Source organism: Gekko japonicus, unplaced genomic scaffold (assembly GCF_001447785.1).
Source record: "Gekko japonicus isolate JY-2015 unplaced genomic scaffold, Gekko_japonicus_V1.1 scaffold96, whole genome shotgun sequence".
NCBI classification, from domain to species: domain Eukaryota; kingdom Metazoa; phylum Chordata; class Lepidosauria; order Squamata; family Gekkonidae; genus Gekko; species Gekko japonicus.
This window is the reverse complement of record NW_015168048.1, coordinates 424,652-450,600: the sequence shown is the minus strand read 5'-3', so window position 1 is coordinate 450,600 and position 25,949 is coordinate 424,652. Positions and strand designations below refer to the sequence as shown.

Below are 25,949 nucleotides of genomic sequence, written 5' to 3'. Positions count from 1 at the left end.
GTTTGGCACCCAGAGAACAGATGTGTTACAGTAGCTTCGGTTCATCAGCACAATAAACTTCATCTTTCCTGTTCCACTTTTATTCTGAATATGCCTTTTTCTTCTGAGGGTGAAAAAAAACCAGGGAAGACATCAAAGCCACAGAAAATGGAATAGATTGTATCAAACAACCAGCAGGCCTGTATTAGAATACTGGCTTTCTACAAATATCTTCCTACACAATCACTTCTAAAAGTAGACAGGAGTAAATTATAAAACTGTACCCATCTCAGGCTCACACACACAAGGCCAAACTGTAAGTACAGCCATTTTAAAATGTTATTCTTGAACTATTATGCAACCTAGCAGTTTGCTTGATTTAAAAGGTAATATGGAAACTATATTGTCTCAAAACTTTGTTACTTAGGAGCCACACACTCAGAAGACTATAGTTTTAAGACTTTTAGTCCTTCAAATCCAGAACCGTCAACATGCTCACTTCTAAGGCCAAAAGCACACTTTATGTGGGAGATCTATAATTAGAACTCCCAACATTCATAGTAATTAGGTTCCCATGAACTGGACCAAGCCAGCAGCACTGGGGTAACCCCTCCCTGTGTGCATTTTTCCTTTCCTACCTGAAGCTGCTACCAACCTTGTCAGGTTAACATATTTCCCTATGCCCCCGAGAGCCTAATTAATCTCCCACATATATTTTGGCTATCACATCTATAAAGCTCTCTCTCTCTCTCTCTCTCTCTCTCTCTCTCTCTCTCTCTCTCTCTCTCTCGCAGACCTATCCCCTTTCCTTTGGTCTGAATGGGAGGCAAGAATCTAACTGAATCTCCTCAGCATCCAGCTCTCCCAATACTTTTTTTTTTTGGCTTGGCTGATGCCAACCAATCAAATTGCTTAGAGCAGCCTGTCACTCAAGGCTCTCTGGCTCTGTGAAGAATTAACCCTTCACAGTCCTTTAGTTGTTGGTACAGCACTTCTAAGCCTCCTAAAAAGTACAGTGTGTCACAATCTGCTTAAGCTGCAACTGTGGCTTCTAACTGGATAAGTGAGGGAAAATGTAAATATAGTAGGTAAAATGTAAATTATTTATTTGGTTGTTTTTTTATTTGTTTACCGCCCTCCCTGCCCAAGGCAGGCTCAGGATGGCTTACTCTGTGTGTGTGTGTGTGTGTGTACACACAAGATTTGAGTAAAACCACAACATATAAAATCATAGGTGCTAGTAAACATAGATACTAATACCAATGGTGGCATTCTCTCAGCATCCAAATAGTCAACTGCCACCATAGTATGGGTTCTTGCCAGGCTGTTGGTTATTAAATTGATACTGATATTGGAGCCAGGGCCACAGTATCGAAAGGCAGCACCCTAATCGAAAGCCTGGTGGAAGAGCTCTATTTTACAGGCCCTGCGGAACTGTAAAAGGTCCCACAGGGCCCTGGTGTCATCTGGGAGCTCATTCCACCACTAAGGGGTCACCACAGAAAAGGCCCTGGCCCTCGTCATGGCTAGCCTGGCTTCTTTAGGGCCTGGAAGGACCAGACGATTTTGAGACCTCGATCTTAGAGATCTCTAACCTTGGCCCGTTCCAACTCAGGCATAGAACCTCCATCTTCATCGGATTCGATTTCAGTCAACTCAGTCTAAGCCAACCAGCCACAGATTTCATTGCCAGGTCCAGATCTTTTGGACTAGAGTCTGCCTGGCCATCTAACAGCAGATAGAGCTGGGTGTCATCCGCATATTGGTGACAACCCAGTCCGTGACTCCGGGCAATCTGGGCAATGGGGCGCATGTAGAAGTTAAATAACATGGGGGAAAGCACCGCTCTTTGGGGCACTCTGCAATTAGCAGGTGCCTTCCGGTTAGGCCCCACACACCAAGCAGGTCACATACTGGACTTGTTCTTTGCCATGGGGATGGATGTGGATCTGACTTCACAGGAGGAATTGCCATGGTCAGACCACTTGGTTTTGAAGCCCTGGCTGCGTGTGTCTACCCTCTTCTGTCTAGGTGGTGAGCTAATTTATGCTTGCCCACAGAAACTAATGGACCCAGTTGGGTTCCAGAATGCTCTGCGGGATCTGACGCCTTCCAGCACCTCATTAAATGAGCTGGTAGGAGACTTGGATCCTGAGTGCTGTTAGGCTGACCACATGCCTCCTTGTTCCGCATCCCTCATGGCTGGTGAAAGCTGGTGATGAGAGGATATGGTGCCATCTGATGGACACTGCCAATCTGTCCCTGGAGACAGGGGTCTATCCGGAGGGTCTTAAGGTCATGATTGTACTGCTCTTGAAAAACCATTCTTGGATCCCTTAGATACAGCCAATTACCACCCAAATTTATCATTTCTGGGCTTTCTGGATGACACAGGGAATCCATAAATAAGCCCATTGTAATTATTTTATTCTCTATGTAGGCAATCCATTTGGATGAGATGGATTCAGACAGCATTTGGTGTAAATAGCTCCCACAGTCAACAGAGTAGTGCACTCGTACTACTCTCTTGTTTCTATCGTGTTAAGGCCTGTTTCTAAACAGAGAGCTGCGTATGAAACACAGCGTGGCAGACCCATGGTTTTTCTTACAAATTTGGATTGAACTCTTTCAGTACTGGTCTTGAGGGCCCTTATCCATGTTGGAATACCATACAATAACTGTGGGATCACTTTGACCTTAAAACCCGCTTTTCTGACTCACCGCTTCACTGACATAGGAGTTTGTGGGGTGGCCCTTCGATGGCTTTCTTTATTTCTCCATGGTTGGGGACTGAGGGTGGCGCTGGGATTTGGTACCAAAGGGTGCCTAGGCTCCTATATCTGACTATTCCCTCTTTCTTTTCTGACATCTTAATCTATTAAGCTCCAAAAGGCTCAGAGCATAGGATCACAGAGCAGGAGAGGGTAGGCAGAGATGGGGTGTGATCAGCTGGTTAGATTCCCCCCATCTCCACCACATAGATTAACTGGCCCACAGAATTAGACCTTCACAATATAGACAGTTAGGCCTGGTCTATGCATGCAATGGAACAAGATAGTAGAGATCTGAGGTAGTAGAATGCACTGTGCCACCACAGCCTACAGGGGAGGTCACATGCTACATGATTCTTCACATAAAAACTCCCTGTAAACTAAAAATTAGCACATCCGGGATAAAGGTTCTATCCTAGCCTTCTGTGTGTTGTTTTGCACTTACAGTGAATTTTTAACCTAGAGAAACTTTGAAAAATGTAATCCCTCTCCTACAGTCTGAACCATGAGTCCCATTATCACTTCAGCACTCTGCCACCATTTTGTTACATGTGCAGACTAGGACTTTATCATGTTTTGTCTGGCTTCTTAAAAGCTGGACTGGCAAGAAAAAGAAAGGTGCTCACCAGAACCAGCTCCCAAGCAAAGCTCATCTGAATCTAAGACTATAAATTTGTGTTTCTTTTTGTTGCAATAGTTAATATACAAAAAACATGTACAAATTAGAGAAATGGTGCAAAGTAGATGTTAAAAACTTTAGGTACCATTCCAAGGATTACTAGCTGAACACAGACCATTACTATCACTACCCTGAAATAGGACTGAGAGTGGTATAGCATTAAGTTTGATGTAACTTTGTTGCAAGGCACAGCAAACAATAAGCCTCCAACTGACTGGACACAAATTCAGCAAAACTGGCAAAGACTAAAGCTTTCAGCATGCCACATAAAGCCGAAAAATATTGTCGATGAGATACTTGTAGAAAATGGGGTCATGATAGTCAAAGGCTACTTTTAAAAAGCCACATACTGATGGTTAGGTCTATGTTTAGCAATGTTCAGAGACTAACCAAACAATATAGACAGGTCTATATAACGTTATGCTGCATTTAGTACTACTTTTCCTAATTACAGCAACAGCTAATTGTTTGAAATAGGAGATGTTGGGAAAGTAAGCTATTCCTTTAAGAAAGAGTTCGTGTTTATAGACAAAACTGGTTCCAGCCACTCCCAGCCATCAAACAGGAAATTCCCCTGCTGGTGTCAATGGGTGAGTAATGGAGAGTCCCACCAGTCTCCATTGCATTGGCTCACTGCTGCATTTCACTACGGCATAAGAATGACCAAAGGACACTAGGTATTTTAATATGCATGTGAGATCTAAACCTCATACTTTTTTTTAAGTGGAAGAGTAGACCTTGTGCTACAAACTACACATACCTATAAAAAGGTAGCTCTGTTTCCTGGCCAGCTAACAGTACTTGGCTTTTCGCCCTGTGTTTATTTTTGTTCCAATTCTCAGATGGTTTTGCAGGCTCTTTGAATCAACCTCACCCCCAGGGACAGGCTTTTCTAGTCTCTAAACTAAGCACTTGCACGAAGTCTGTTTTAGCAGGGGGGACTGTGCTTTGAAAATATAGAGTAACACTGTTGGACCTTTAAAGAAAGACAGTGACAGAAATTAAAGAGTAGTACTAATTTGAGTCTTGCAAGTGTGCTATTATTATATCCGATTTGCTAAATATTTCAAGCACTCAAAGGCAATACTGGACTGCACTCACCACTGTGCATTCAACCACTCACTTACAATCCATTCCCACATTTCCTTCCTTGAATCAGGAGCAGCAGTGGCAAAGGATGTAAGCATAAGGAGGAAAGGCTTACAGTGTTTGGTTGCTTCCTACCAGTTACATTAATCATCCAAGTTAACCTTCCACTTCTTTTTCCTTTGCAGCAGAATATGACAGCAAGTATACTGCACAAGAACATATAATCTCTTGCAAGTGTGTGGGGGGTAGAGTTACAAAAAAGACATAACAACCTATTCACATCCCGGTTTGTGTTCAATGCATATAATTCTGCACATGTTTCTTTTCCATAGAAATGAAATAAACCCACCAGATTCCTAAGCTTTCCACAGTCAGTGGTGGTCTTAGTGATTCTGTGGCCCTTGGCAAAAGTCAAGGATGGGGCCCCACAATTGCCACTACTATCCCCTGCTGGAACCACCCCAGGTTCAAGCAAGGGGCAGACTTCACCTTGTGCAAAGTGGGCAAGTGTGGTGGCCACCAAGATAGCTGATGCTCTTGCTCCAGAAGGGGCAGATACATGCGGCTGCCACTGAGTCTGCCAAATGCTGACTGAGCCCAGAAGGGGTGGACACACATGACAAAGTAAAACAGAAGTCCAATGACAGCTTGAAACAGCTGCCACCTGAGTCCCAGGGTGGCAGGAATGCACGGCCTCCTCCAAGCCAGCTACCTGAGAGGTAGAGAGGGTGGGCGTGAGTGGCAAAGGGAGCCCGCCTGTTCTTCCTCTTTTTTCCCCCTCCAGGGGGTAGGGTCAAGGGAAGTTGGTGCGGCTACAATCCAGAGCCACTGCCCAGGACTCTTATGGCTAAGGCTGCCCCTGCTCACGGTGACTTTTTCATCTCCCTTATAAATCCCGCTACTCTGACCTGGATAGCCCAGTCTAGCCTGATCTCGTCAGAACTCAGAAGCTAAGCAGGGTCAGTTCTGGATAGTATTTGGATGGGAGACCACCAAGGAATACCAGGATTGTGACATGGAGGCATGTAATCACAAACCACCTCTGAATGTCTCTTGCCTTGAAAATGCCACAGGGTCACCTTAAGTTAGCTGTAACTTGATGACAAAAATAAATGTATCCTGCTAGGTGCCTTAAAAGCTTTCTATTCTAAAAGGTTCTAGATATTCATGGCATTTAAACTCCCCACTCATTGCAAAGTTCATGCGTTTTAAGTCCCCGAGTTGATGAAAAGCTGACTTCCCTACAAACAGTAATCTGCAAATCCCCAGGAGCACACTTTTTGTCTACTCCTACTTTCCTCTGTCAGCTGTAAACCAGGTTTAGCATTACATCTTGCGCCAATGCCTACTAAGGCTAATGTTCACCAGATTCCATGAGGTACCTCCTATGTTTTAAACTAGTGTTTGCAAACCTGTGGGTCCTGAAGCCTGTCAAAGTGGGTCCCAGGTTTTTACAGTTTTATTGATTTGTGCTTTTTTTTTTTTTTAGTAGGTCACCATACCAAGTAAAGTTGGACTTGTGGGTCACAATGCTTAAAGAGGTTGGGAAACCCTGGTTTAAATAGCCTAGGGCTGTGTTTTGCAGTTAGGTTTCTTTGTATTTTATATCAAATGAGTGCTCCTGCCAACATAACCCATAATAAAACCTAGAGCAGCCTAACTCAAAGGACTGAAGATAGCAACAGAACAAGATATACCAAATTCTGCTTGACAGTACGGGCTAACTCCTATAAAACCACCACTTCTACAGTGAGCTGTAATTATGACAGACACTGTGGTCCCACTCAGCAAAAAGCAGACAATGTTAATCCCCAGGAAACAAATGGAGCTTTGAACAACCATGATGTTAAATATAAGGGTTTCCCCACCCCCACCCCAATGTGCTCATTTCAGATCTTAGCAAGAGGACTTTAAGCTCTCAATGCTTATTTACGCTTCATAGCTTTCATTTCAGGACTGGATTCTAAAATTATACTCTTAAGAGGTTTGACAGCAGAGGCAGCAGCGAATAAGGCACTTGTAGCCCCAGTAATTCTGTTTGCAGCCCTGACATGAAAACACATTTAATTATTTTTTTAAAGCACAGGGAGAGTGCTGACTGTCAGTAAATTATTACCAGAAGACTAATCTGTAACAGTTCAATAAACTGTAAATACTGTAAAGGAACATCAAATTGTTATTGTAGCTGGTCATTTGCAGAAGCTGTATAATTCTTCCCTCCATGTTTGCTATTAATCTATGATTGAAGCCCTGCTAAAATAGCCACCAGTTGTGCCAGCCGAGATCCCTAAATGATGCTCAGCAAGCATTTTGCATAACATGAGGAAGCCAGAAACAATAATGCCCACAAAACTGATCACAACAGTGATGCTCTAAATTAATTCTTAAATAACAAAAAACATAAGTATAAAGCCATAGCCTCAGCCAACATGTAGTATCTAACCACAGCCAGCAGAAGTTTCAACTCAATTTCAAGGTTCACAATAGCTGCATGAAATAGTTCTATAACTGCAAGACAGGAAAAACATTTAATTCTATACTGCGGAGGTTATCTTCAGACTGAAATAGCAGAAAAAGGAATATAACAGACGGCAAGTTCCAAACAGGCTTGTAGCTACATGGGGATCACTTGGGGGCTATTCTTCCCACTCTCAAAATGTGTCTTCCCCCATTTAAATTTATTTATTTAATTAATTTTGGGGCAAGTGATGCTCTGTCATCTTGGTGCTGGGGGGGGTCAACAGTGGGAGGGCTTCTAATCTCCTGGCCCCACTGGTGGACCTCCTGATGGCACCGGTATTTCTGGCCACTGTGTGATACAGAGTGTTGGACTGGATGGGCCTTTGGCCTGATCCAACATCGGCATCTCTTATGTTCTTAATTAAATTTATATTCTGCCCTCCCCACATAGTAGGTTCAGGGCAGGTTCCAGACAAACCGATCTGCACACAATGCAGATTTACAATTAAAATTAGGAACATACAAATCAGTTAAAATTAAAACATATAAACAATACAGTATTAGATATACAATATACCTCGACAGATGATGTTAATACTGGCAATGTAGAATCTGCGGTCACGGGGGGGGGGGGGGGGGGATGCCCACTGCCTCAACTAAAGGCCTGGTGGAAGAGCTGTAATCGATCCTGCCGGTCCCTAATCTCATAAGGGAGCTCATTCTGAGAATTCATCTCTTAAAAGTTAAGTCTCTAGTCCTTCACATTACAGAGATACAAGGGGGGAAATGTCTCAAATACCTGGTAAGGAATCATGGAGAAGCAGCAGCAAGTCAGTGAGAACTGACAGAACAAGCCTAAGAACACTTTCCCAGGAGTAAACCACACTGAATAGACCTAGGTAGAATTCTGAGTACAGTAGCTTAGAATCGCACTATGAGTTAGTTAACCCACTTCTAACCAAGTCCTTCTCTTCTGCTCTATCATATCATCTTTTCTCATTAGCCTCTTTGCTTTTGTTTTGTTTCTTTCTCCCTTCATCAATGCCCAGTGAGACCGGACAGAAAACTGGAGTGAGAACTACAGAATTTTCAAGTTGTTTCCTCTGTTTGTACTGAAAAAGTTATCTGAAGGGTAGGTTAGTCAGGGGGTGGGGGGTGGGGGAGAAGCAGAAAAATTAATGTCCATTTTCACTTATTCTAATATCTGATTTTAATTATTAACTGCAAACCAGCTTGTTATAACTTGCCAGTGTAAAAGTATGCAGGTCTCTGGGCACTAGCAGAACGCCCTTTTTTTTACTAATGAATAACCATTGCCAAGCTTCTGTCTTCACCTACTGAAGAAGCGTAATGCTCAGGCAAGTTTAAACTCTAGAGCCCTTCACTACAGAAAATGAAATACTTTAACCTGGATCGCCAAAGGCCAAGGTGATATAATATCCAGGCAGCCTCAAGTTCCACAACTGTCCACAACACTAGAACACGTACAGAAAGGTAAAGTCTTCAGGAAGATATAAATAATTATGTACAAAGAATGATTAACACATATGCAGTGTTCTTCCCTCACTGCACACATCTATCTACACGGTATTATGGGATAATTTCTAGATGGAGGAAGTGACTTCCAGGAACACATAACTCAGGAATTCCCTCATTTAATAATTAAGCCACCGACTGCCATCCCACACACACACACACACAAACCCCACAGTCTTTTGCCTTGCAACACCCCTTGAGAGGAGGAGGAGGAGAAGAAGAACAACAACAACAACAATGTAAGTCAACAAAGGACACAGTGCAATCATATACAAGTCAATTTTCCTTGGATAGCTAATGATGCACCATATTGCAGACATATAGTTTCTTCTAAGATTTTATGCATGCCTGCTAGAGATAACTACTTCATGTGTAAATTGGGAGATGGGAGGCAACAATTGGCACTAAACGTTCAACCACATTTTATATTTAGCATTTAGGTTCTATGCAGTGTTCCCTCTAAGCTGAGTTAGTGTGAGCTAGCTCACAGTTTTTTCGCCTCCATCTCACATGTTTTTGTCTTAGCTCAGAAAGGATGGCTCCAGAGCAAACTAATTTATGCAGTAGCCAAATTGCTTGCTCACAAATTTAATGCCAGTAGCTCACAAAGTGGAATTTTTGCTCACAGGACTTCACAGCTTAGAGGGAACATTGGTTCTATGTTACATTTATTTCTTTTTTTAGTCTGGTAAATAGTCTCTCTTCAAAGCCAAACAGATACAAGGTGCCACAAAGTTAGTGGAATGTGAAGTACTACTGTGAATACCATTCAATGTGACAGGCCTCATACCATGACATCACTAGGCCCCCATCTACAATATCATAAGGTCCCACTCAATGAATTTCAGGGTTTGGGTTGGTAACACAGCCTTGACAACACTAGAACACGTACATGCACCCACACATACACACACATACACAGGCATTCATGACCCCTCATCATAAAATTTCTGGCTATTGGCCTGGTTCCAGGTAAAATTGTCCTCTTAGTATAAATGCTAAAATTGCATTTCAACAACTTCATATTGGCATCCTGCACAAAATTGTCACATTACATTTGCACCTTTCTATTCTAGTATCTGTCAAGAAACAGAATCTACTATCAACTTCCCACAAACAGAAACGAAAGAGAATTGGCACCAACTGGCTCTGCAATTTCAAATGCCACAAGCACCTTCAGCCTCAAAGAGACAGGCAACTCTGCGGTTCAGTTTAACACACACTTTTCTCATTTCTGTCTTTCTTTGTTCCAGTATGTATCAGCTGAGGAGATTACAAATTGTAACACATTTGATTAATAAAGAACTCAGGCTTTTAAAGATGCTTAAAGTTAAAAAGGCTTTTTTTAAGCAGAAACCAACAACACGAACACATGGATGACCAACACCAATGCTATCACAGGGATACCACTCAATTTCTGTCAGTTTGTGACAATTATTGCTTATTTGTTCTGGCTGTTTTTTCCCTGCTGCATCAGCACTGATGCCAACCAAAATCTGGCTACATAGAACACGTAAGCAATCCACACAAGTGTGTAGCACATCCTGCCTTCCACCTCAAGATTCTTGATAATGCACAAGAACCATTCTGCTATGCCCTAAATTGTTGTGTTCTTCCCCCACTCCCCTTCTGTGTTTTGTAGTTGTATGAAACATCCAAGCTAATGAAAAGTTCTGAAGAACTTAAAAGCTTGCACACTGTTTTAGGATACAGAGTTCTGAGGTATTTCTTGGTTCTAATAAAAGGCACTATATCACTTTTGCTTTGGAACCTATCTATAGACAGTCTTTGTTCTCTTCTTGCACCTCACTGCTCTTACACAAACTACAAAAGCAACAAACCCAGGCTTCCTACTGAGTATACAGTGAACAAGGACCATAATGTCTGCCACATTCTAACATTACATTTGAGGGCTACAAGTTAAGGAGTTCTAGGTATACACCTCAACCAAAATTGAAGCTTCTTGAGATTGAATTGGCTGGGTGGGCTGTCATCAAAAGAAGAAAATGAGTTGTTTTATGACAAACAATAGGTCTGACACTCTGTCTCTTCTAGCCTGGGCTTGATCTGAACTACGTCCATCACCTGTACATTCTCTTCAGGAGACTTGTGTACTGACAGTGCAGCCTCAAGGAGAGTTACGCCCCTCTAAATCCATTTTAGTTGATGTGTTTCCGCACTAGACCTTAAATCCTGATTCAACCCTGTCCCCGAACTTACATTCTACACTACACTCAAGTTCACCTCTGTAATTATCTCGGGGTATTTTTTGTCTCCACATTACATTGAGGTCACCCCGGTTTCGTCCCACACTTGTCCCGGGATAAATGGATGCTGTTATAACCAGGGGTAAATGCAAGGTATTGTGTCACAAGTTGAACTCTGATAAAACCAGGGATGAGATCCAAGTGCGGAAAGGACCAATAGGTTCAAAAGGAGCAACTCTTCTTAGGACTACACAGCTAGTCTCCTAGCAGTAAAAATACAGAGACTTCCTGGTGTCCTCATTTAAAGCACAACCAACAAACATAATTTACAAGGCAGGAGAAAGATCCAGGTGGGTAGTCGTGTTGATCTGAAGCAACAGAACAAAATTCAAGTCCAGTGGCACCTTTCAGACCAACAAAGTTTTCGTGTGCATGCACAATACTCAGATACATTGAAATGGAAGTTACCAGTCCGTATAAATAGGTAGAGGGTGAGCAGCAAATTAGCATACAATATAATGAAGATGTTTAACAGATGCAAGGATCAAAAAGGAATAACAAGCTTGGTTTATATGGTCAACATTTGTTTGGATTTAATTCTGGGGGGAAACATAGTGAAACAAATATATCAGAATTGGAGACTGATGTATAAATGTACCCTTCTTAATTGTGGAATGCTGAGAATAACTAACTCTGTTGTTACGCTCCATCCATCTCCTCTCAAGCATGGAGGTAACTAACAGCATCCTTTTCTATAAAGTGGTATGATTGGTTGTGCAGTGTTATGTCTCCTTTGTCACCAAACCAGAGAAATGCATTCCAATCTACTATTCCAAATAAGAAATGCACTAAAATAAAGAGGATGCATGGCCTTTCTTGGTGAGAATACAGATGTAAGGACTGAATGAGATTAGCATTTGTAGTGAGATATCCCATACAAGAATACAAAAAAGAACTAAACATGATCATGAAGGAATTACCCCTACACATACAGGAAAAAATCATTTCAGACATGCCACAGGAACCTCGACCAGGTACCTTTTACCTTCTACCGAAAATACACAAACCTGGCAACCCAGGATGCCCCATTGTCTCAGGCACGGGCACTCTCATCATGGGGGTATCTGGATACATGGACTCTATTCTAAGACCCTGTGCCATTAATGCTCCTAGTGATGTGTGTGATACCATAGATTTCTTGAGGAAAATACAATCCTTGAATAGCCTTCCAGAGAATACTATTTTGGGCACTATGGATGTGGGAATCTCTGTACACCATCATCCCATACAAAGATGGATTACAAGCCATGAGAAACATGATTTGACAACACCTCAGCTGACCTCACCACCAAACTCTGCCATTGTGTTCTTACCCACAACTACTTCAAATATGATAACAAACTGTACCTTCAGATTAATGGTACAGCCATGGGCACCCACATGGCACCACAGAATGCTAATATCTTCATGGCTGACTTGGAGCAACGCTTCCTAAACTCCTGCCTATTCACACCTCTCCTGTACCTGGATTACATTGATGACATTTTTATCATCTGCACATGGTAAAAAAGCCCTGTAAATATTCCACCACTCAACAACTTTCACCCCACCATCCACTTGACAATGAACCAATGTATGCAAGAAATACATGTTCTAGACACCACTATACAAATACATGACAGACACATAGACACCACCTTATACTGGAAACCTACTGTTTGACAAATATATCTACAAGCATCCAGCTACCATCCTAAAAATACCAAACTATCTATTGTCTACAGCCAGACTCTATACTACAACTGCATCTATTCCAATCCTAAAGACAGACATTCTCACCTGAGGGATCTACAACAAATCTTTTCGGAACTAAAATATCCACCTGATGAAGTCAAGAAACAGATTAACAAAGCCAGAATGATACCCAGAGAAAGCCTGTTACAAGACAGGCCCAAAACTGACAATAACAGAACACCCAGTAGTCACACCCAGCTCTCAACCCAAAATAGTTCAACGCATCATCGATGACTTACAACCTCTACTGGATAATGACAGTTCTCTTTCACTCAGGGGCAAACCTTTTCTTGCACACAGACAGCCCACCAATCTCAAACAACTCTTCACCCACAATAATACAACATCTAACTTGAACATGGACACTGGTACCAGACCTTGCAATAAACCCAGATGCCAACTTTGCTGGCAACTTTGCTGTGACAACACAATCACTGGACCTAACAACATAAAGTATGCCATCTCAGGCTCATTCACTTGCTCATCTTCTAGCATTGTATATGCCATTAAATGCCAACAATACCCTTCCATCTCTACATAGGACAAGCAGGTCAAACCATAGGCCAAAAGTTCAATGGACACAAATCTGACATTAAGAATCACAAGACTGAGAAACCTGTAGGAGAACACTTCAACCTTCTAGGACATTCAGTAGATGACCTCAAAGTAGCTGTTTTATTGCAAAGGAACTTCAGAAACAGACTGGAAAGAGAAATTGCTGACAGAGAGTGTGTGACTGATTCTCCAGGACCTCTCAGCAGCTTTTGATACCATTGACCATGCTATACTTCTAGATGTCCTTTCTAGCCCAGGACTTGAAGGCACTGTTTTGCAGTAGTTCCAATCCTACCTGAAGGGTAGGTTTCAGAAGGTGCTGCTGATGGACTGCTGCTCAGTCCCTTGGGCCTTTAGCCAGTGGGCTCCTGCAAGGCTCCATCTGGTCCCCTATGCTTTTTAGCATTAATATGAAACCACAGGGTGGTATCATCTGGAGATTTCTGCTGACTTGTTACCAATATGCAGATGACTCTCAAGATCTATCTCGTGCTTGGGGTCAATCTCAGGGAGACCACAGAAACCTTGAACTGGTGCCTGGATGCAGTTTTGGAGTGGATGCAGGCTAATAGACTGAAGCTTAATCCTGACATGATGGAAATGCCACTGGTGGGTAAAAGGCCAGAACTAGGATGGGGCTGCAATCCCCTTAAAGGAACAGGTCCATAGTTTGGGGTATTCTTGGACCCAGGTCTACTGCTGGATAAAGAGGTGGCAGCTGTAGCTAGGAGTGCCTTTTACCAGCTTTGACTAGTTAGCTAACCGCAGCCTCTTCTGGGCAGAAAATATCTGGGCACCACGATGCATGCCCTCGTTACATCTATATTAGATTACTACATGGGGCTGTCCTTCAGAAGTGTTTGGAAACTAACTGGTGAAGAATGCTGCAGCCAAGATGCTGACTAGAGTGGGTTGTAGGGACTATATAGCATTCCAGGCTTGGCCCATCTATACTGGCTCTCAGTCTGTTTCTGGGCACAATTCAAGGTGCTAATGTTGACCTTTAAAGCCCTACATAGCTTGGGACCAGCATATCTGAAGGAACACCTACTCCCTTACAAACCCACCCAACCACAATGGTCATAATAATTTTTAAGATGTGATTTTATTATGTATATTTTAATTTGTCAGCCACTTTGGTAACCCTTATGAGGACAGAAAGGTGGGGTATATACATTGTAAAATAAAATAAATCATCTGAGGCTCTGCTTCAGATGCCCCTGCCTTCTGAGATTAGGCAAGTGGCAACCCAGGAGAGGGCACTGAAACTTTGGAACTCTCTCCCCAGAAAGACTTTCATGTCCCTTTACAATGCTGTCTTCTACCAGTCGGTGAAGACTCCTTTGTTTTGCCTAGCAGTTCCTCAGTAATTCCTCCTTCCTGCCATTTTTAATTACTGTTTTATGTATGTGTATTTGAACTTGGTTTTGCTCATCTGAATGCTGTGTTTTTGTTTGGTTTTAATGATTTTTCAAATGCATATTTCTAATCTGTTAGCTGCCTTGTTGGCCCTAGTGAGGGCAGAAAGGCAGGGTATACTTTTTTAAAATAAATAATAATTTTAAGTGTTAGCTGAGTGTCTGTTTTCTTCCAATTTAGAATGTTCATCTATTCCCATATTAATAATTCATTAATAATTTGTTAACAATAAAACCTCTCTCCCTTTATTAGAACTTTGAAAAATCAACCATGTATCCAGATAGCATTTACCACTACACAATGCCTTTCTGGAATGACCACAAAAGGGAATTTATTCATGTTCCTGCTTATTCCAGTTGTGAACATGATACAAGATCAAAAGAGAAACAAAGATAGTTACCTAATTTTACCTTGCCCCCTCCTTACCAGCAATTTAGCAAGCCAAAGTCTGCACAAAAGGGGCACACAAAGTAGCCTCGAATTTGTGTTATGAAGTTACAATGAATAGACCTTGACCTATTGGACTGAGTCATTACTCCTGGCTTGGACATCACTATAATACAAATGTTGCCTTTGATAGTCTGGCCAGTTTTTTCGGGTATTATTTTATGGTTAGTTAATTCGGGCGTGTCAAAGAAATTGTACACAAAGTACTCTAGTAACAACAAATAATAGGCTATTCTCCTTCTCCTGAAGGCAATATCCTTTGCCGAAACTGTTGATGCTAGTCAAACACTGCTTTGAAAAGTTTAACTTAGGGCCACTTTTGACACTATGCTGCATGGCCATCAAAACTAACATTACAGAAATTCCTTGATTTCTGTATCAGCCATAGTTAGCAGACAGATTTCTTGTTTGTTCCATTTCATATATTAAGCTTTCATTACAACCAAAACATCTTGAGAAGCTTATATTTTACTTGTGTCCATTAAAAACTTGAGTAAAGGATCTGAAGGCTATATTGTTGTTTGATTTGGGAAGAAAGATAATCTCCAGAATGAACTCTCGTTACCACACAGGTCAGAACAACTATACTTTTTGACACTGATGTAAACTGAAATAAGTTCCACTACACAGCACATTTCAGATCTGTAACCGTGGTACTCTGTTACAGATGCAAAGTCAGTGGCACTTTAAATACTATTAAATTTAATGTGGCATAATCTTTCCTGGGTCAGACTTCCTTTCATCATATAAACAGGTTGCTTACCTGTAACTGATTATCTTCGAGTGGTCATCTGTGCATTCACACCTCTGGGATATAGTGTGCCTGCACTGACCCCGATTGGTACACTCAAAAGCAAAAGAGATTTTCGTCCCCACTCCTCGATCACGTGCAGGGCTCCAGTGTGCATGACTGTAGGAGGGGTACGACAATCCCGCCAGTTCCTTCTGACCACTGCCATCAGTCTCAAAGTACCAACAGGACCAACAGCAGAGGGGAAGGAGGGCGGGTGGTGTGAATGCATAGATGTCCACTCAAAGATCATCAGTTACAGGTAAGCAACCTGTTTATCTTCTTTGTGGTCTCTGTGCATCACACCTCTGGGAGAGTAACAAGCAAATAACGCCTACCTGGAGGAGGGAGCTGGAGATCCTTAGATGCATGTCGACAGAAACCCAGATCATCCCACCGCAGAATGCTGGTGAAGATGCACATCTAGGACATAATGTCTCACAAACATGTGAGGGCTGGCCCAAGTTGCTGCATTGCAGATGTCATGGAGTGACGTACCCTTCAGGAAGGCTGTAGAAGTGGCCACCGCTCGTGTGGAGTGCACACGAAGCGGTTCCAGGAGAGGCTTCTTGGCCAGCAGGTAGCAGAGCTTAATCGTCTCCATAATCCATTTAGACAGGTGTTGCGACGAAAGTCTACTTCCAAGCATAGGCAAAGCATAGGAGACAAAAAGGGCTGGAGACTTCCAAAAAGCTCTTGTCCATGTAAAAGAGCAGGGCCCTTCTAACGTCTAAGGTATGGAGACGACACTCCGAGCTGGGGGAAAGCACTGAAAGAACAATTTCAGCCTGCAGGTGAAACTCCAAAACGATCTTGGGAAGGAAAGACACATCCAGGGCCAGGGTGACACCTTTGTGGTGGAAAACCAAATAGGGTGGATCACAGCACAAAGCCGACAGTTCACTCACCCTCCTAGCGGATGTAACAGCTACTAGAAAAGCCATCTTCCAAGAAAGGAGCTGCAAACTGCATGTGGCCATAGGTTTAAAGGGTTTCCTCAAAAGCCTAGTCAACACTAAAGATAAATCCCATGCCGGCGTAGGATGGCGGGATGGAGGGAAAAGGCGGGTAAGTACTAGAAAAGCCATCTTCCAAGAAAGGAGCTGCAAACTGCATGTGGCCATAGGTTTAAAGGGTTTCCTCAAAAGCCTAGTCAACACTAAAGGTAAATCCCATGCCGACGTAGGATGGCGGGATGGAGGGAAAAGACGGGTAAGGCCCTTGAGAAACTGCTTCGTAAGCAAGTGGGTAAACACCAAATGGCCATCAATTGGGGAGTGGTCAGCAGAGATAGCTGTCAAGTATACGCGCAGAGACGTGCAACTGAGGCCCAGGTCCAAACAGGACAGCAGGAAGCCAAAAACTGCAACTAAGTTCGAAGGAGGAGGAAGCAACCCAACCAAACTGAGGTAAGACAGAAGTTTCTTCCATTTCCCATTATAGGAGTTATGAGTGGAAGATTTGTGGCAGTTCAGCAACACGTGGTCTGTCCTGCTCTGGAGCATTGCTACAGGATCTGCCATGCTGTGAGCTTGAGATGCGGCACATCATGATACAGTACCAGACACCCCCCCCCTGGGAAGGAGAAGATCCGGTGCTGCCTGGAAGTGGATGAAGGCGCCCTTGGAAAGATGATGAAGAATGGGAAACCAATGCTGTCAAGGCCACCAAGGTGCCACGAGGATGCATCGAGGGGCTTCCCTCATTATCTTATGGATCACTGTAGTGATTAGGGGAATAGGTGGGAAGAGAAACAGGTGTTGGTGGGACCAGAGGAAGAGGAGACCGTCTCCTAAAGAGAGAGGGTCCGTTCCCGCTCTGGAACAGAACAGGTGGTACTTTTTGTTCTGTCAAGTTGCAAAAACATCCACCTCCGGGTGTCCCCATATGTTGAACACTGGCTGAAGATACTTCTAATTGAGTTCCCATTCATGTAACAATGCTCCCCCACCCCCCGCTTAGGAAGTCTGCAGTCACATTCAGGGAACTAGGAAGGTGAGCCGCCACCAGAAAAATGCTCCAGGATTGGCATTCGTCCCAAATCTCCAGAGCCAATCTGCACAGACCCATTGATGCTGTGCCGCCCTGGTAGTCGGTTCTGTGGGTTCTCCCACCATTCCAGGGAAGCCAGAACCTGGACGGGAATGACAAACCACTGGGACTGGGACTAACACTGGGGATGAATCCTTTTCAGGAACCACAGCTGGTCTCATGTGAAGCCTGGCGAACACGATTACCACCATAGTGGCAGCCATCAGGCCCAAAAGACGCTGCAGTTGCCTTGCCGAGGCATCTCCCTGAGAGTGTAAAAGCCTTATAAGAGTGATGTCATCCGCCCTCTTAGGAGTGAGGGAGGCCTTGCAGATCGTGGAGTCCAGAATCGCTCCTATGAACTGGACCCTCAGGGAGGGAAGGAGCATTGACTTCTTGTGGTTCACACACAGACCCAGTTCCTTCAGTAACTCTAGAGTTGAGTCTATATGTTAGAGGAAGGTGGCGTTGGAATTTGCTACCAGGAGCCAGTCATCGATGTACAGGAAGATTCATATCCCCTGTAGACAAAGATGAGTGGTGATGACCACCATCATTTTTTTAAACACCTAAGGGGCCATTGACAGCCAAAAGGGAAGGGCCTTGTGTTAATAATGGTGTTCCCCCACTGTGAAATGCAAAAACATTCTGTGGGCATGATGAATCGTGATGTGAAAGTAAGCTTCCTGTAAATCCAGAGTTGCCATCCATGACCCTTGTTGGAGGAGGGGAGGATGCTCTGCAAGGTTGCCATTCAAAACTTCCTGTATATTATGAAACCATTGAGGTTCCTGAGGTCCATAACAGGACAGAGGCCTCCATCCCTCTTGGGAACCATGAAATGGCAGGAATAGAAGCCATGGTATTGGTGGGAGGGGTGGACCGGTTCTATGGCTTTTTTGTGTCCATAGTGGAACTGAATAAGCCTTCTCCTTCAAAGGGAAGATCTTCCACAAAAGCTTTGGTATCTTGCTGCAACAAAGTGGAATGCAGCCAGGCATGGTGTCTAAGAGCAACGGCCAAGGTGTTTTTGCTGCAACATCTAAGGTATGCTTGGCCAAATTAAGCTGGTGTTTGGCCAGAAGCATGCCCTTCTCCTGAATTCACCTGGCTTGGCGGTTTTGGTCCTCCAGGAGGGATGTGATGTATTCTGACAACTTTTCCCAAAGGGCATACTGATATCTGCCCATACAGGCGGTATAATTGGACGTTTTGATGCCCAATGCCCCAGCAGAGCAGAACCTCCTCCCGAAGGAGTCTAACTTCTTTCCCTCTTTATCAGAATGTGAGGAATGAGTACATTGGCCCTTGGAGGAGGAGTTCACCACCACCGAGTTTGGTTTAGGGTTGGTGAACAAGAATTCAGCACCAGCCTCTTGGACCTTATACATATGGTCAATTCTGCTGCTGGAGATAGGGTTGGATGCTGGATGTGGCCACAGAGCCTTAGCTGCTTGTAGCAGCACTGAAGTCATTGGGAGGGTGACTGCTGTTGAGGTATCCATTTGCACGATGTCGAAAACTGAATTGGTGACTGCTGGAGGCGGTTGCACCATCGATAAAGTCAGGGTATTCGTCATGCGCTTAATAAACTCCCCATAAGACTTCAGGTCCTCTGAGGGAGATATTGGAAGTTCCTCCAACACTTTTTGCAGTGCGGAGGGTCCAGGTGGTTACTTTTGGCTCTTGTCCCCTGATTGCAAGGAGTCAGACAAATCAGACCAGTCAGAAGGGTCTGAAAATGCCACTGGCAATGTCAGAGCAGATTGGGACGGTGCTGACGGAGATATAGTCTGTGACATTGATAAAGGCTTTTGCTTAGGGCGTTTGCCTGTCAGCATCGATGGCTGTGGTGGCAAAAACTCTGGCGTCGGAGCAGGATCTTGATGCTGAGACAGCCAGGAAGATGTAAACTGACAATCCCATTTCATCGGCATATGAGGTGGGAGCCAGGGCACAGAAGCTAACAACGGATATGCCCCATACAGGTATTGCCACTGGCATTGATCCCAGGGGCTCGGTGGGGGAAGGAGTGGCCCTGAATGTTGGTCTCAACTGTCAATGGACGAACGACAAGGGGAGGGTTGTGCGAACACATGCATTCCTCGACCCGAGTGGATACTCTCAACACTGGAGGATTGGGAGGCTTGAGTCAGATCCATGTCTTGCTCAGGGTCAGTGAGCTGAATCGGGTGCAGCAAAGGTGAGGATGGAGCACCTTTCAGCTGCCCATGGCCCAGTGAGTCAAATGAAGCGATTCCAGAAACCTGAGATAGTTCCGGTGCGTGTCTACGAGGTGAAGGAACTCTGCTAGGAGAGTCTTTCTTACGCTTCTTGTGCTTGACAGGCTTGGTGTCCTTGCCCTCCCGGCATTTCTTGGCGGGAGTATGGGAGTTGGACTAAGACATCAGGACCGAGCATTTCAGCACCAGTCGACTGACATCAGCATGAGCCGGTGTCGGAGACACCACGGCCATCGACCCCAACACGGGGGTTGACATCGAGGCATGCCCGGAGGTGTCCTGAGGTGATGCCATCGGGGAGAGAGCTAATTCCAACAAGGCAGTACAAAGCCTCGCAGCCCTGTTCTTCCTCATTTGCTTAGAGAATTTAGAGCAGTGAGCACAAGAGTCCACAAAGTGGGCTTCACCGAGGCACAGAAGGCAAAGAGAATGTCCATCCGGGGGGGGCCATCTTACTGCCACACTTCCAAACACCGCCCGGGGGGGGCCATCTTACTGCCACACTTCAAACACCGCTTGAAGACACCCCACCGTTTGGCCATAGGCTGGGGGTAAGGCGGGTCTGTTGAAGCAGAGTACTCACAGTCCCAAATAAAGATTTTTCTCGTTCTTTGCAGGAATCCCAAATTTGGAGAAGGCCAAGTAGGCCAGGAAAGAAAGTACCAACCAGAGCGGAGAAGATCCAAACAGCGCAGCAATCAGAAGAAAACTGGCGGGATTGTTGTGCCCCTCCCATAATGTGAACTGGAGCCCTGCACGTGACCAGGGAGTGGGCACGAAAATCCCTTTCACTTTTGAGTGTATCAATCGAGATCAGCACAGAGACCACGAAGAAGATCCCCACTTACCTGACCACTTCATGCATCTGAAAGAGTGAGCTCTGGCTTACCACAGTGGCACAATAAGCTTGTCACAAGACCAGTTTTTCAAGAACAGGTTAGTACAACAATGTCTCTAGAATGTGTTCAGTAGGGACCCTGAGGTCCAACTTATATGAAAAAGCCTATTACAAAAGCTTGCAGTCAATCATTTTGATCAGGGAAACAGACACTCCAGAACTTCAGAAAAAAAATGTGTACACTAACTACTTGTAAGGGGCCTCTCTCACTACAATCAAAGCAGCAACAGACAACTGCTGAAGCCACATGGAATAAGCTCACCGCATGCAGAAAATAAGAATAACCAGAACAATGTATCTAAGGTCAGGATCTCACAACTATTTATTGCAAACAGCTGCCTCAAGCAAACCAAATTCACTGTAACCTGCAGCAAGCCACTCATCTTCACATTTCATCTAAAGGATAATGAAAAAGCAGGTGTGGCTCAAAACAAAAGTTTAGGCCCAAGCAAACACTGACTTCTGCAATCATGGCAAGGTCTGTGAAACAAAGGGAAAGATACAGACACAGATATCTGAGTCATAGTACTCCACATGCACACTCACAAAAAATCCCCTTAACAATCTCCATTTCAATCAACTAGTGTTCACTGTTTAAAATCAGCTGGATGTTCATGACAGGAAAGGGGGGGAAACAGTTCTGACTTGTGAGAGCAAATCATTTTAAATCCAACAGCTATATGCCATCCATCTCTAGGTGTGCAAGCTGTACTTCCAAAGGAGCATGAAAGGAGCACAGGAGGATGAGAGAGTGCTGCAGAGAAGCTCAATTTGTAGGGGCCTTATGTGGAAGATGTTAGAGATACAACCACATTTGAATTACTGGATTGGGAAATGAAAAACTGATGGCTGTTTTAATCATGCAGAGGTGGCTGATTTTATGATAAGATGTGCAACTGGAGTGCAAACATCCTGAAACCCATTTATAAAAATGGATGCAAGTGGGATCCAGAAAATTAGGGGGAAAACATTGTTAAAACTAGATAAATTGCACAGAAGAACAAGCCTTGCTGAAGATGAATCCACATTAATTCAGCAAAGGTAAGTCCTGAATCATCAGCCTTTTAAAATTTAAGCATGTCAGCCATCATGTACATTAGGGTGATCCAACAGACATTATCTACTTTCTTAATAAAGTTAACAGATATGGAATAAAAGCATGCAGATTGGTAACTGTTTGAACAACAAGAAGTAGAAAGTATGAAATAATTCTATAATGGAGAAAAATAAGCAGTAGGGTCCCAAAAGGATCTGGATTGGGACCAATAGCTCTGATTTCTTTTTCCTAAATGTTTTGATTTTAGGTGTAAGCAGAGAAATAATCAAGTTTGGAAATAACACTAAATTATTCAGATTGGTGAAACCAAAATTAGAAATCAGTGTACATGTGAAATTTGAATTTTTTTTTACCCCAAAGTATGCAAGGGGGGGAGCTTCATATATCCCAATGAATTCTGAATTGGTGGACTACATAAGTAAGGGGCCTTAGAGGGCAGATCGCTCAATAGGGTACAGTGGCAATGAAAAAGGACAACTCTGTGTTGGGGATTACTAGAGATACAGGACTGAAGATAAAACCACCCCTGTCATATCATGATGCCTTTAGAGAGGAATACTACATTTCAAAAAGGCTTATGCTTGCGAGTGTCCCTGTCTCTTAGAAGGAAGTAGATGGCTCATAACCTGGGGTGTTGCACTGAGGTAAGAGATGCTCCAAGAGCTTCCAATTTCTAGCACAACACTAAGGCAGCCCCTCCCCTCCAATCCTGAGCTGTGTGGAATACGAGAGTTTATTTCTGTCACGCTGAGCCTCAGAAAACAGAAACCCATCTTGTTGCATTCCAAGGCTCGTACCTTCAGCATAAGAAACGGTACAGCCTCTGTCCTTTTCCAGGTTCAAGAGCACAGAACACAAACTATCAGCATTAAAAAATGCTCTCAAAAGCTCTAAGCATCTCTGTGGACCACTATTAAGAAAAGAATATTGCAGCAATATAAAGGTGCAGAGAAAGGCAGCCAAAATGATCCAGATGACAGATTCCCTTCTCTATAAGGAAAGCATTTGGACTTCTTTGCTTACAAAAATATTTTATAAAAAAAGAATACTACGTATATTTTGTATTATGTAAATACCATATGAATTTTATGAATACTATGGAGAGAATGGAAGGGGGATTTTCCTCTCATAAAATTACATTGATGAACAATAGATTTAGGATGAGAAAAGGAAGTACTATTTCATATTTTCAGAGGGTAGCCATGTTGGTCTGCAGTAGAACAGCTTCCTGTCCAGTTGCACCATAGAGACCAACAAAGTTTGGGATGGGGTATGAGCTTTCAAAAGTCAAAGAGGACTTTCAGACAGATGATATAATCCGGAAGAGGAACGGTTCCCAAACGGTTTCTGGGCTGTCATTTCAGATAGAACATTTTAGAACCAGTTCCCTACCAGAATATATTTGTAATTTCACAAACAAACATTTCTGTCCCGTTTAGGAAACGAGGCTGAAGTGTTTTACCTGTCAACCGCTTCCAAGTAGTCTTCAGTTTCCTCTCCCGGTTCCGATGCGCTTTTTCCCCGCCGTTTTTCGCCCGCGCGGGCAATCTCCGGCTTTTTTTAAACGTTTGCTTTATAGCGTTATAGCGCTATAATGCTATAACGGAACAGCATTATAGCAACCCCATTGGAATGCCTGGAGTGATGTGTTAAAGCACGATAGCGCTCTAAAGCAAACTTTTTTTTAAAAAAAGCCGGCGATCACCCGCATGGGCAAAAATCGGCGGGGGAAAGCGGTGCAGTCTGAAATGGCAAACCACTTCAGATCCAGCTCTTTACCGGAAGGGGAAAGCCATGTGTGAAATGGCAGCCCTGTACCAGTTTACTCCACGACGCATCAAAAACGACGTCAAACCCTGGCAACGAAGTGGAAAAAATAAAAGAAGAAATGGATTTGGCCTATAGGGCCTATTCCAACTTTACAAGAAAAAATAAGTTGCCAGCAGAAGTGGTTGTAAAATTTACAAAGCAACGTCTCAGGTACCAGATTTTAAAGGTTACATCAGCAACACCCCTGAAAATTGGAGACCAACCGATTAGGATCCTGAAAGACGTTCCATTTGAAATCAGAATGAAAAGAAAGGAATATAAAGGGTTGACCATGTTCTTACAAAATCACCAAACGAGTTACAAATGGTTGGTGCCCGAAGGACTGGTTTTTAAGTTCAAAGATAAAAGAGAGAAAATAGACTATCTTCAAGGCTCAAGATTTTTTGAAAAGGCACGCCAGCAAAGAAGAAGGGGCAGAACTGGCCAAGTGGATGTCGGCACTAAGCGTGGAAGACAGCAGCTCGATGTTGGCATTAAGCGTGGAAGACAGCAGCTCGGAGGGAGAGGTGAAGGACAAGGAAGCTGGAGGAGCGACTGGTTCGAAGTATAACCTGAGAGAAAAAAGAGGAAAAGACCCCAAAGTCTAGAAACTCTTTCTTTTTTTCGGATTACGCTTTGAAAGGGAAATTAATCTCAGAAGGACATTACTAACATATTAATTGCTTTGTTTAACAGAACCAGAAGAAAAGAAGAGCGCCTGACTGCAGAAGAAATTATGGACTTTTAACTTTTAATACTAAAAGAATAATATACTAATACATTAACCACTTCAGATCCAGCTCTTTACCAGAAGGGGTAAGCCATGTGTGAAATGGCAGCCCTGTACCAGTTTACTCCACGACGCATCAAAAACGACGTCAAACCAGCTTAAAAAGGGTAATGTGAAATTCCTCAAAGTTTCCTTCATGAGATACAAGTAGGATGCGGATATATTCCTACTTGTATCTGATGACGGGAGCTTTGTCTCTGCCCAAGCTCATATATCACCACCACCACCCCAAAAAACCCTTGTTGGTCTCTAAGGTGCTACTGGACTGGAATTTAGCTGTCTTTGCAGACGATACCACTCTAATGGCAGAAAGTGAAGAGGACCTCAAGCACCTCTTGCTGAGGATGAAACAGGAGAGCACAAATGTTGGCTTGAAACTCAACATCAAAAAAACTAAGATCATGGCATCCAGCCGCATCACTCATTAGCAAATAGAAGGGGAAGTTGTGGAAGCAGTGACAGACTTCACATTCCTGGGATCCAAAATCACTGCAGAGAGTGACTGCAGCCATGAAATTAAAAGACACCTGCTACCTGGGAGAAAAGCTATGGCAAACCTAGACAGCATAATAAAAAGTAGAGGATTCACCCTGCCAACAAAAGTCCATATGGTCAAAGCAATGGTATTCCCAGTAGTAATGTATGGCTGCGAGAGCTGGACTATAAGGAAGGCCGAGCGCCGAAGAATAGATGCTTTGGATTGCAAGAAGATCAAATCAGTCATTCCTAAAAGAAATCGAGCTTCCGGTGGGTGGATCGGCAATGGCGGTTGCTCTCCTCGATGCCCAAGGAGGCGACTAGCACACCTTCAGCTTGGAGGGGTGCCACCTCAAGTGGCACTCCCACGGAGCTTTGTGAAGGGTTCCAGGCCAGGGGGCTCTTGAGGATTAGCCTCTTCGACAACTTGATGCCGGAGAATAGACGCTTCCCTCCACCCTGATGGTCCAGCCGATAGGTGACCTTCGGGTACAAGCCAATCTAACCGGGACAAGCGCAGGAGATCGAGCGGAATAGCATATGAAGAGAGCGGGGGCAAGATATGACCAACAATGAACGTGAGTTTGAATTAAACTGACTATTTTTCTAAAACAGATCCCCCCCCCCCGGGGGGAAAAACGGAGCCCAAGGAGGGACACCTCCTAAGCGCTTGAGCAGATTAACGAAGCGAAGGAGGGGAGAGGGGACAGAAACAGCTATTTGTTTTGAGAGACTTACTTGAGCACCGATACTGAACCGACGAGTCTTTCGAGCTCTGGCAAAGCGGTTTTGAACTGTAAACAAAGTGGGAACATGGCGGCTTCTCGAGGGAAGCTGAAACTGAAAGGCAGTCAGAGTCCAAGACCGGAAGAGGGAGCAGACGTCATGAAGATGTTGGTGGATATGCTGAAGCCGGTA

General features: G+C 43.8%; 1 protein-coding gene across 1 annotated transcript in view; it reads right to left on the bottom strand.

The window, feature by feature from the left end:
• Nucleotides 1–25,949, bottom strand: part of ARHGAP26 (Rho GTPase activating protein 26) — a 456,611-nt gene that overhangs the window by 398,401 nt on the left and 32,261 nt on the right. The gene's annotated exons all lie outside the window — the stretch shown is intronic.